Raw genomic sequence first — 10,536 nt, 5'->3', positions numbered from 1 at the left:
TAAAACTCCCCCCAAAGCCCTACCAGGAGCAGTACAAAAAGATGGGCCTTTAGTGAGTCATTCACAACTAGATCAAGTTTAATAAATTTCGGGTTCACCCAATACAATATGATTCCATTATGTTGTAAAACTCGTATAATTAAATACTAAAATTCCGTCCGATCAGACCATGAACGCCCAACGGGACTGACCGGCCGCCGTGTCATCCTCAGCCGACAGGCATCATTGGATGCGACCATGGAGAGGCATGTGGTCAACACACCGCTCTTCCGCCGGTATCTCAGTTTACGAGACCGGAGCCGCTACTTCTCAATCAAGTAGCTCTTCAGTGTGCCTGACAAGGGCTGAGTGCATCCCGCTTGCCAACAGCGCTCGGCAGACCTGATGGTCACCCATCCAAGTTCTAGCCCAGCCCGACAGCGCTTAACGTCGGTGATCTGACGGGAACCGGTGTCACCACTGCCGCAAAGCCGCTGGCAAAACTCGTATAACGCCTTCGGTAAAAATACATGCACTTCAAAAAAATGGTTCAAATGGCTCTGAGCACTATGGGACTCAACTGCTGAGGTAATAAGTCCCCTAGAACTTAGAACTACTTAAACCTAACTAACCTAAGGACAACACACACATCCATGCCCGAGGCAGGTTTCGAACCTGCGACCGAAGCGGTCGCGCGGTTCCAGACTGTAGCGCCAGAACCGCTCGGCCTCCAGCGGCCGGCACATGCACTTCACCAGTGGCTCCATGGCATGCCGATGGCACCAATGATCATGCGTCCGTAACGCGAGGCTGAGATTTCCATCAGCTGACCACGTAGCACCCACATGGAACAATTACAGCTGCATATAACACTTTATCACTACAGCCATCGGCTCCACTCATGCGAATTCCAACTAAAGGAAATACCCCGTCTCACAAGTGGCACAAACACTTGTTGCAGTCCATCTGAAATACGACCTATCGTTTAGCATTTACACTCTTCATTCAGTGGCAGGTTTATTTTTACTAAATTATAGAGACAATTTGACTCCAGATAGTTCTCATCGGGTTGGATTCCACTGGAACCGTTGTGCACATCGGCTCTGATGTAATTAAAACAGGAAGGAAGTCAGAAATCAGTCGCTTGCTGTAAGCAATCGCAATTATTATTTTTATTTTTTGTTCATTTTACTATTGGTTGTATAAAAAATCAAAGCTACATATAGTTTATTTTAGAATTTTTTAACGATATACTGTAAAATAAAGTAAAAAGGTAATAATTGTGATTTGGCTACACGAAGATTTAATCGTGGTTACAACATTATTTAAAAAAGTTTTAAGAGTAATCGTAAGTTACATGTTTCGCATCAGGAAAAGTGGTGCGAGGGACATTCAATTAGTAATGCAACACACACGTATATTTCGGAAAGCAGGTTGGTTTTATTCAGGATTCCACTACACCACACTATTCCCCACATTTTGGCTGTTGTTTTAGTGGTCTTCAGTCAGAAGACTGGTCTGATGCAGTTCTCCATGCTGCTCTATACTGTGCAAGCCTCCTCATAACCGAATAATCACTGCAAACTAATCTTTATAAATCTGCTTACTTACTTACTGGATTCATCTCTTGGTCCCCCTCTACGACTTTTAACCCCCCCACCACTGTCCCCCTGCGCGACCGCTACGGTCGCAGGTTCGAATCCTGCCTCGGGCATGGATGTGTGTGATGCCCTTAGGTTAGGTAGATTCAAGTAGTTCTAAGTTCTAGGGTACTGATGACCTCAGATGTTAAGTCCCATTGGGCTCAGCGCAATTAGAACCATTTGAACCCCCTCCCCCACACTTCCCTCCAATACTAAATTGGTGAACCCTCGATGTCTCAGAACGTCTCTTGACAACCGATCCCTTTTTTTGATCAAGTTGTGCGATTCAGCGCTTCGTCATTAGTTACGGATTCGACCCATCTTACATTCAGCATTCTTCTGTGGCACCAAATTTCGGAAGCTTCTAGTCTATTTTTATCTAAACTGTTTATCATCTATGTTTCACTTCGCTACATGTCTACACTCCAGACAAATTACTTCAGAAAACACTTCCTGACACTTAAATATATATTCGATGTCAAGAGATTTGTCTTCTTTAGAAATAATTATCTTGAAATTTTCTTTCTACATTTTATATCCACTGTTTTTTGGCATCATCAGCTATTTTCCTGCCCTAATAGCAAAATTCATCTACTACTTTGTCTTGTTTCCTAATCTGATTCCCTTAGCGTCAACAGATTTAATTCGGCTGCATTTCACAATTACTTGGTTTGCTTTTGTTGGTTTTTATCTTATATACTCCTTTGAAAACACTGTCCATTCCGTTCAACTGCTCTTCCAAGTCCTTTGCTATCTCTGGCAGAATAACAATGTCATCGGCAGAGCTCAAAGTTTTTATATCTCCTCCCTGATCTTTAATTCCTACTCCAAATTTTTGTTTCGTTTCTTCTTCTGTTTGTTCATTGTACTGATTGAATAACATGTGGGACACGCTACAACCATCTCTCACTCCCTTCTCAACCACTGCTTTCCTTTCATGCCCCTTTACTCTTATTACTGCCGTCTGGTTTCTGTATAAATTGTAAATAGCCTTCTGCTATCTGTATTTTATCCGTACTACCTTCAGAATTTCAAAGATCGTACTACAGTCAAGCTTTAGACAGCTTCCTATAAGTATACAAACGCTATTAAAGCTTAACCCATCTTCTAAGATAAGTCGTAGCGTCAGTATTGCTCTCGTTTTCCTGCATTTCTCCGAGATCCAAAATATTACATCTGTAGTTTCCGCTTGCTTTCAGCCGATCGCAGTACCAGCACAGCCAAGCTGTTGATGTAACAAGGCCAGATCAGTCAATCATCCAGACTGTTGCTGCTGCAGATACCTAAGAAGCTGCTGCCGCTCTTCAGGAACGACACGCTTGTCTGGCCTCTCAACAGATACCCCTCTGTTGTGGTTCTACCTACTAACTGCGAGGGCCTGTACGTCCGCATGGTTCCAGCCTACTGGTCAACGTCAAAAGCAGTCTCTTGCTTCATCTATATCTTCCCCATCTTCCACGTACTGCTTCCCGTGGAGTGGATCCTTCATTGGGCCAAACAGTTGGAAGTCGGAAGATGCGAGATCCGGGCTTTAGGGTGGATGAGGAACAACAGTGCAATGAGGTTTCGTGAGCTCTTCTCGAGTGTAATGACTTATGTCATGGAGAAGGAGAAATTCATATTATTGTGGTGAGGAACGCGCTGAAGATTCATCGGTTTCCCGAGGCGGGTGTATGCAGCCGACCGGCACGAGGAAGATCGGACTAGTTTGGGCGATCTTGTTGCGATGATGACAGATGTTGCGCCCAACGTCTCACAGTGCTTTTGTTTACTGCCGTGTCTTCTTACACATTCTACAAGCGTCTATAAAAGTCTGCAATGCTCTGGTTTTTCCGTCACAGGAAATTCAATGCAGCTGTCTGGTTGGAGCGCACCGCCATTTTGAATGCTACGTATAGCGCCGCCACCTATGGAAACTTGATGAAACTATAGGGGCTGAAGCGGGAATATTCTACATGTCCCACAGCAGCTTCCGGATTTTTCAACCGAAATTGCCTGAGAAAGAAAATACGAGTATGTCGTATTGCTTATTGAACGCCCCTCGTATCTGTCTTACTTTACTTTGTAATCTGTTTTTATTTTTTTACTATAATTGTTATTTACTTTACTTTAATACTAAATTTGTTTAAATTGCTGGTCTTACACGTTTGTCACTGGTACAGAGGACTTTTTCATCCTTTATAGAGTATACTATGGCCGATTGTATAGGTCTGGAAGCAGCAGCCTCATTTTGAGTGAAGGTCGTGTTGTAACAAGTGGATTTACAAGGCTGCTGAGTCCACATGACATTTCATACGGTACGTTACTTAACATGCAGTGGTGATAATTGTACTGAGTTGAAAATTAGATCTACAATAAGGTACAGATTCAATGAAGAGAAATTGCTGAGTTCCTTCTTGTTACAAATAATTCTGGCGATTACAAACACAAGCTGGTTTTTGTTAAAGTAAAAATTCGGAAGTATAGATTTGTTTCTCATAATTCCCGTGCTATTAGCACGGGCTACAATAAACGTAAATCTCTTTTCTTAATTATAAAGATCAATGTACGCACTTCGACTCTTCCCAGACCAAGCCCCTTACCACAGTGAGACCACTGTCTGCCATTACAGCGTCTTCTTCAAAACGACATTTTTGCAAGACCAAACGTGGCCCACGGTAACTAAATTTCTTATTCTGGAAATAAGGTCTGGAATTAAAGTCACCTCATGTGTTCAATATTTGTGGTGCAGATACAAATAGCAAAATTGAAAATAGTGTTTAACAAATTAGAAACACCATTATTTGTGTCACGTGAATTTATTTATTTATTTTCTGCCGTTTACAAATGACATGCCACCTTGTTACTAAGACAGGTCGTACTTTCAAAATACGAAATTGTACATGTAAGGAATGTGATGCTTATTTGTTATTTATTATTTTTAATAAGAATTAATATTACTGCAGCTTTACATACTTATAATCTTAAAAGTAATTAAGAAACGAAAGTCTCTAAATTAGAGATTTCTGAATGGAAAATAGGAATTTATGAAGACAGAGAAGAGGTTATGCCATATTACAAATTTAAAACATATTACAAAATCGGAAAATGTTTCTAAGATAAATAAGATTCTTGCATTTAAGATGGATAAATAAAAGATAATAAACGTTTATCAAATTGAAAAAAAATTGGAAAATCGAATTATGAACCACGATCATATTTTTAAGAAGAATAAAAACAGAAGAGAGTAGTGAGAGTAGTGGAAGAATGTCCCTTCACCAAGTGTGTATGATGTTGACGGTCCTGAAATTTTCCATCAAGCCACTGACCACCAATCACAACTCTTCATCTAAATCTAACATCTACTCTAGATTTCCTAATAATAATAATAATAATAATTATTATTATTAATATTATTAGTATTATTACCGTATTATTATTTCTTTCGCTATGTGCTTTCTTCCTTTCTTTTTACCACTTGGTCTGTGATCTTTTAGGGACTTCATTCTCTGGCTTTACTACCCATCTATTTATCTTCCTGTCTAGTATGTCCGATGTTTCTATCTCTGACTTTTCCAAGTCATATTTAACTTCTTCAGTGCATTGGATGTTTTTAAGTTTTACATTCTATGGCACAATCTTGTTAGTTAACTTTGAATATGGGATTCTATGAATGTGTCCATAGAATTTCAGCCTTCGTTTCCTTATATCTGCGGCAAGGTTGGACAGTTCTTCTGTTGCTTTAACGATTTGAGTCTAAACCCCTCTTCTGTTTCATCTGGTACCAGCATTTTCCTTATGATCTTTCTTTCCTCCTTCAATATGTTCCCCAAATCTCCTTTCCTATTAAGTACCAGGGTTTCGCTCTGGTACAGCACTTCAGGTTTAATCACTGTATTATAATGTTTGATCTTTGTATGAATGGACAATCATTTCTTGTTGTAGATTTCACGCGTTTTCCAATATGCTCGTTTGAGCTTTTGTAGCCAAACTTTCTGTGCTTCCTTTTCCAACCCTGTTGGTTCTATGATCTCACCGAGATATTTGAAGTGTGTAACTCGCTTGATCTGTCCGAATTTTGTGTTCAGTTCCTGAATATCGGAATTAGTGCAAATCAACTTGGTCTTCTAGAATGAAATTTGCAGTCTAGTCTCCTCAGCGCATTCCTCGAGGACTTCAGTCTGTTTGATTTCTGTATTTTTGCAGGCTGCAAGTATCGCTAGGTAGTCTGCAAAAGCTAAATAACTGACCTTGATGTCATCATTCTTTTGTCCGAGTTGAATGGGTTTCCAGTGGTCCTGGGTTTTCAATTCTTTCTCCCATTCCCAGATGACTTTATCCAGAACATGATTGAAGAGCAGTGGTGACAATATTTTTAAGGCTGTTTTATTGTTTATTTAGGGTATTTCTTCATTTTATTTACGGTCTTGTGTTGTCACCTGATTCCGTGTCTGAATCAGTGCTGTTTTCCCTCTGTGTTCAATCGTCTTTGAGGGAAGGCCATGCATCATATGGCAATAAACAATACGGACCTTCTACAGTCACACCTGTCGACAGATCAGTGTTAACGTAACCGAAGCCCTTAAAAAATTCCTTTGGGTGTAATAGTGTCGGCGAAATATGCACCACTGCAATTGGTCGTTCGTGAGAGGTGGGGGCGAATTCTTCAGAGTTCCTGTGAAGCTGCGCTGGTGGTGGTTCCACATTTTCATTATCCTGGCGATATATAAAGCTGCTAGTCTATCCTGTACACTGTACATCCCAAGACTGCCCTTTGTGATAGGGAGATTGAAGTGTCGTATCGCACTTTCATGATCATTTCCACACTGGAAAAATAACCAAAAACTACCTGTAAACTGTGTGCTATCGTCTTCGACATTTGGGGGACCATGGCAGTACGGGGACAACCTTCGCGCCACCCCTCTCTCCATTGTTGCCAAATTTTTTCAAGATGGCGGCAATGACGTCATCCAAGATGGCGGCATGTAGACTTGGCAACATCGCATGACGTCATCCAAGATGGCGGCTTTTGGCGGGAGAACAGTCCAATTGTGCTACCTCCATTAACCTAACCGCAAGAAAAAATGGCGGGAAGTTTGAATTCCATCAGGATAATGCATGCTAAGACTGTACTTGTCTTTATTATTGTTATTGATTAACATTCATTATCATTCATTATCATTTATTAACATTTATTAACATTCATTGTCATTCATTATCATTCATTATCATTTATTATTATTTATTATCATTTATTATTATTTATTATTATTGACTTACCTCCACTAGAAAATTCCCCCCAAATTCAAATTCTTACATGATTATGGCTGCAAAACCTTACTTTTGTTTATTATTATTCATTATCATTCATTATCATTTATTAACATTCATTATCATTCATTGTCATTTATTATCATTCATTATCATTCATTATCATTTATTATCATTTATTATTATTTATTATTATGACCTGTCTCCACTACAAAATTACCTCCAATTTCAAATTCCTACACAATAATGACTGCAAAACCTAACTTTTGTTTATTATTATTCATTATCATTTATGGTCATTCATTATGATTTACTATCATTCATTATCATTTGTTATTATAGGCCTACCTCCACTAGAAAATTGCACCAAATTCAAATTCCAACACAATATTCTCTCGAAAACTGTACTTCTATGTATTATTATCATTTATTATTTATTCAAGATCTCCGATTTTCTCGGTGAGAAACTCATTCTCCTTACATCCATAACAAAGATCTTTCACAAGTTCAAACCCCCAGCACCATAATTGATCACATGTACGAGCTTTCTCCATCAATTATCTTTTTTTTTCACTGGTAGCCTATCATAATCACGTCAAATAATAAACTGCACTTATAGTAACGTAATTCACGTCCTTTGATTTTGCAGGGGGGAAGGGACTGAAGACTTTATTTCAAGCAGTACGGTCATCACTTGTTCTCCAACACAGTCAGCACACACATCTTTGATATCGCAGTGCAGTCACCACGACGTTCGCACTCCAACTGAATTAGTTCAAATCCTCGCCACCCCCTGGCCAGCACGTGGAGACACTGGCTACGCCTGTCACGTGAGGCAGGGAGCGAGCCCAGCGATCGCTCCCACGTCGTAAATATGTTTTCGCTGTACACGCTGGAACTTGACGCCTTTGACGTTGCAGCGGCCCCTTGTCCGCTCACCACGTGTATTTGTCGGCTCCACACGTTTCCTGCCAAAATTGTCTGCCTCGGAGCTGAATCACACAACGGTAGGCCTTTTCCCTGCAACACTTTCGGCGCCACGGTCAAACCTGTCGATGCTGACCTCACACAACCGTTCGCCACGTGACCCTGTGCGAGAGAGAACTCAATGCTACACTTTTGGCGGCAAAGTTTGCTCGACAGTGGAATCCGCCATGACTATATAACAGCACCTTTGGACCGCACTAGAATGCCCGCTAATTGACTCGCTCTCACGCGCGCGTAATAACTGTACAAACACTGCGCCACCACCCCGCTCACGTCACGCACCCTCCACACACGCGACGGACATAGCCTTCTGTAAAGACCTGGAAAAAGACTCTTTATTTCAGATATTACGGGCATGCAGGTGTGTCCCAACTTTCTCCATGCTCACACAGCGAAACTCCAGAGCGCAGCTGACGTACATGCGGCCGGCTGAGCCCGCTCCCTGGCCCGCTGACGTCAAGCACACCCCCACGGCCAGCGCGACAGGTAGACGGCGGCGAGCAGTGCCTGACGGTCCTGCCACAAACGGTTGGCCGCACCCTCGAGCACTTAACACCGGACACGATGTTTCCAGTCGACCGCGTGCCGTACAAAGGATACGTTTGGTGCCAGAGTTTGACCGACAGTGGAATCCACCACGACCATATAACAGCGCGTTTGCTCGTCGTGAGAACGCTCACTAATTCACTCTCACCACCCCGCTATATTAAATAATTCCATTTACAATTTCATATACATATTCAGACGTGTTCAACTCCCTAATATCAACTACTTCTCGAGGATCAGAACGCCACCTCCTCCTCCTAGGAACCAGCGCCGAGTTTGAAATCTGCCAGTAAACAAAGCTCACTTGCGCTTCTGCCACCAACCTAAGAAAATTGTTTCAAACTAAGCCATCAGCACTCAACCTCTTCCTACACGTTTCTGGTAGACGGACTCACCCTGTACTAGGTCCACGGACCGAGGAACGAATTTACTTTATTTAGGAATGGAAAATATATATCACACCGACATGTCCTACATCATACAGACCTGCAAAACACTCCTACATAACTCATTTATAATGTTCTAGACACACGCTTGCTAATTGTAAACAGTTAAAAATACCTCATAGCACTGCCTGCAGACTTGCGAACCGCTCGTAAACAATGCAAAACATTTACCTCCAAATAGCCAAACAACTGCTAATTTTCGCAAATAATTTCAGCGCATAGGCTGATGGAAGGAAGAACGAGTGTACTTTATTTATTTGCTACATATATTTTTGAAACTTTTACTTCTCATAGGTTTCGATATTTAAGGCTGACATAAGGCAGTTTCTGAACTCCAGTAGTGCACTACACTTGGAAACACAACCACACCCATCAAGATATTCATTCTATTCCAGACCTGTAACTCCTCTACAATTAAATTTGTGCAGGTATTTGTCTACTCACTCACATTCTGACCAGATTGCCGTTATTGCGCAAAAACAACTCAGACTGCGCTGTGCTGCTCGGGGAAGTAAGGAAGGGCTGCACTCTATTTATTTGGAGCCCTTTTATTTAGTCATGGAGAATATTTGTCACAAAACACCCGCAATGATCCCATTGTGGTCATCTGAGACAGGCCACAAACGCGTAAACAACTCCTAATTTCACCGCACAATACCAAACAGCTCTTAAATAATGCAGTACACAGTATTGTGGAGGTAGGCCTATGATAATGAATGATAATAAATGATAATGAATGACAATGAATGATAATGAATATTAATGTATGATAATAAATAATAATAAACAAAAGTTAGGTTTTGCAGTCATTATTGTGTAGGAATTTGAATTTGGAGGGAATTTTGTAGTAGACGCAGGTCAATAATAATAAATAATAATAAGTTATAATAAATGATAATAAATGATAATGAATGATAATAAATGACAATGAATGATAATGAATGTTAATAAATGATAATGAATGATAATGAATAATAATAAACAAAAGTGGGGTTTTGCAGCCATAATCGTGTAGGAATTTGAATTTGGACGGAATTTTCTAGTGGAGGCAGGTCAATAATAATAAATAATAATAAATGATGATAAATAATAATAAATGATAATGAATGACAATGAATGATAATGAATGTTAATAAATGATAATGAATGTTAATGAATGATGATCAATAATATTAATAAAGTATGGTCTTTGCATGCATTATCCTGTTGGAGTTCGAACTTCCCACCATTTTTTTTTTCTTCTGGAGACTTAAGTTAGTGGACGTAGCACAACTGGACTATTATTCTACCAAAATTCAAACCTCCCGCCATTTTTTCTTGAGGTTAGGTTAGTGGAGGTAGCACAATTGGACTATTCTCCAGCCAAAAGCCACCATCTTGGATGACGTCATGCGATGTTGTCAAGTCTACATGCCACCATCTTGGATGACTTCATCGCCGCCATCTTGAATAAATTTGGCAACAATGGAGAGTGGGGTGGCGCCAATGTTGTCCGCCTACTTATGGCCGCATGGGCTATCCTGGACGCCAGATAGATGTTGCTATATCTTACTGCTGGACCATATTCAGAGATAGCAGTAAGTTGCGATGGACATCCAGAAGTATGTCTTGCAGGATATGAGTATAGGTAAGGTGCGCCGTCCGTCGACCGTCACGCTTAATGATAACTCAGAAACATTTGATCA

General features: G+C 40.6%; 1 pseudogene; it reads right to left on the bottom strand.

Moving 5' to 3' along the window:
* Positions 1-360: 360 nt before the first annotated feature.
* On the bottom strand, positions 361-478 carry LOC126413629 (5S ribosomal RNA; annotated as a pseudogene).
* Positions 479-10,536: the final 10,058 nt, after the last annotated feature.

The sequence above is a fragment of the Schistocerca serialis genome, chromosome 7, assembly GCF_023864345.2.
Source record: "Schistocerca serialis cubense isolate TAMUIC-IGC-003099 chromosome 7, iqSchSeri2.2, whole genome shotgun sequence".
Taxonomy (NCBI): Eukaryota; Metazoa; Arthropoda; class Insecta; order Orthoptera; family Acrididae; genus Schistocerca; species Schistocerca serialis.
This window is presented reverse-complemented; position numbering and strand designations above follow the sequence as displayed.